The 2,320-nt window shown below is 39.0% G+C and overlaps 1 pseudogene; it reads right to left on the reverse strand.

The window, feature by feature from the left end:
• Positions 1–206: 206 nt before the first annotated feature.
• On the reverse strand, positions 207–1,017 carry LOC101591020 (annotated as a pseudogene).
• Between the last annotated feature and the right edge of the window lie 1,303 nt (positions 1,018–2,320).

A 2,320-nucleotide genomic window follows, 5' to 3' on the forward strand; every position in this document is an offset into this window, starting at 1 on the left:
TTGCAGTTCAAGTTTTTTCTTTTGTTTTAAGCACAGTTTTAAATTTATGACTTTCCTGTCTCCTTGGTACCTAATTTATTTTTCTATCTTATTTCAGAGTGAAATGAATTTATTAAATTTTCTGATTTGATTCTTGTACATGTGGTAGAGAGAGATCATGAAGACCTTTGATTCATAATTCCAAGTCTTTCCTATAATATCTTCACTTAGGCTGGTTGCATCAGTGTGCCACTTTCTTCTACCTCTAAAAGTTTTTTTGGTATTTGGTTCACTTTCAGCTCATCAAATTACACATATAGAAATGAAGATTCCTGTCCACATTCCCCAAATTCCAGCTCTATCTTGGCAACAGCAGTGTTCATTTGAGCTAAGTATCTTGACAGATATGCCATGAGCTCTTGGGCTCAGGCCCCAAAGACCATCCTTCCAACAGCTCTGGTGTATGAGGCTCTCTCAGATTTTGGCTTGTGTGTGTGTGTGTGTGTGTGTGTGTGTGTGTGTGTGTGTGTGTTTTTTTTTTTTTTTTTTTTTGGGCCAGCTCAACCCACCCTGAGGGCAGGGCTGGCACAGCATATGGTGCTTGGGATTGAACTTCAGTCCCCTGAACCTGGCTAAGCATGCCTAAGCAGGCACTTTAGTGACAGAGTATCCAGTGCTCACAATTTAAAGGGCAGGATTACTTTGGCTCATGTTTCAGTCTAAAGACCACATCTACAAGAATCAAATCAGAAAATTATCTTGCCTAATCAGCCCTCAGCATGTGCTTTCTTCAGAATTCGTAAACAACAGCAGCTTGCTCAGATGTGATCCCATCTTGCTTTTTGGTTTGAGTAGTTAAGAATACCTCTCACTAGCTGAAATCCATGTCTGCAGATGCACTCTATGGAGGAATCCCCCTCATTTTCGCCCTAAATGGGCTAAACTCTGTGGCAATGTCTCTTCAGACAGTTGACTCCACAGAAGCTTGTCTGTGTCTGTGGTGCCTGGAGCTTCTTGGGTCAGGTCACTTGGCAACATCACAAGGTACTTGTGTAATAACTTTCAATATTTACATGTTTTGATTAACTGGATTATTTGTCTGCTACAAGCTGAATTGCACCCTTCAAGAAGCCATCTGCTGATTGGGGAGGACAGCTCACTAGAAGCATGCTTGCCTGGCATTCATAGAGCATTGAGTTTAATCCACAGCACTTCCAACAAATAAGTAAAGAATTCATATGCCATGGTTTTAAGTACAGTAGTTCGGCATATGAACTTTTTAAAAGTATGATGGTCACAGTTGTAATTAGGTAAGATGAACTCCTACTGAAGTAGGACAAGTCCTAATTGAAATATTTTGTTCCCTTAAAGAAAGAACACTTAGACCCAGAAACAAAAGTTAAAGCAACATAAGAAAAGGCAAGAAGTGCAAAAGATTACCAGCCCACTCATGAAAGCTAGAATAGAGGCAAGAATAGTTTTCCCTTAGAGTTTGCAGAAAGAAGCAAACTGCAAACATCTTGATCTTGGATATCTAGCTTATATAAATGAAAGAAAATAAATTTATATTGTTTCAGCAACACAATGTATTTTTTTTTCTTTCAGCAGATTTAACAAGTAACACATAATCTTTCTTTAGGATTTGTAAGAGTACAGGGTATGTTCTGGGTACGGGTGTTTTGTTTCCAAAATGGGCTCTAAATTACTTGTCTGCCTGTTCTGAAGAATAACATCCTGAAGATTCATGTGAGAGAAATCACACACACACACACACACACACACACACACACATTTTTTATTTATTACTTTCTCTTAATGTCATGTTTTAAATTACTATTTGTTCATCTAAGGTGATGATGACTATTTTAGTAAATTTCCTCCTTGAGGAGACAGAGTATCCAGTGCTCACAGTTTAAAGGGGAGGATTACTTTGGCTCATGTTTCAGAGGTTTCAGTCCATGGGTGCTCCTGGCATAGCACACAGAAATTTGAGTCTCCTGCATGAAGGCAACTGGCTCACAGTATGGCATCTGGGAAGCAGTGAGCACAGTGAGGGACTGGAGAACAGGCACCACGGACTAACGTCTCCCTGGCTGACTCCATGTTTCTATTTATTGTCTTCTAGTTTTCATATCATCCAGTTTAAAATTTTTTTTTCCCTTATTGAACTAGCTGTGACATCCAAGAAACAGTTAATGAAGTACAATTAAGTGAATGTGAATGTTGACCCGTATATGTCTATTTTCATCAGGGTAATAATGTATATTTGGATGGATCTCGGAAGGTTCAATGTGTGCACCTTGTACAATAACTTAACTACTTCTGTCTGGCACTTTTCACA

This window comes from Octodon degus, unplaced genomic scaffold (assembly GCF_000260255.1).
Source record: "Octodon degus isolate 3935 unplaced genomic scaffold, OctDeg1.0 scaffold00106, whole genome shotgun sequence".
In the NCBI taxonomy this organism is placed as follows: domain Eukaryota; kingdom Metazoa; phylum Chordata; class Mammalia; order Rodentia; family Octodontidae; genus Octodon; species Octodon degus.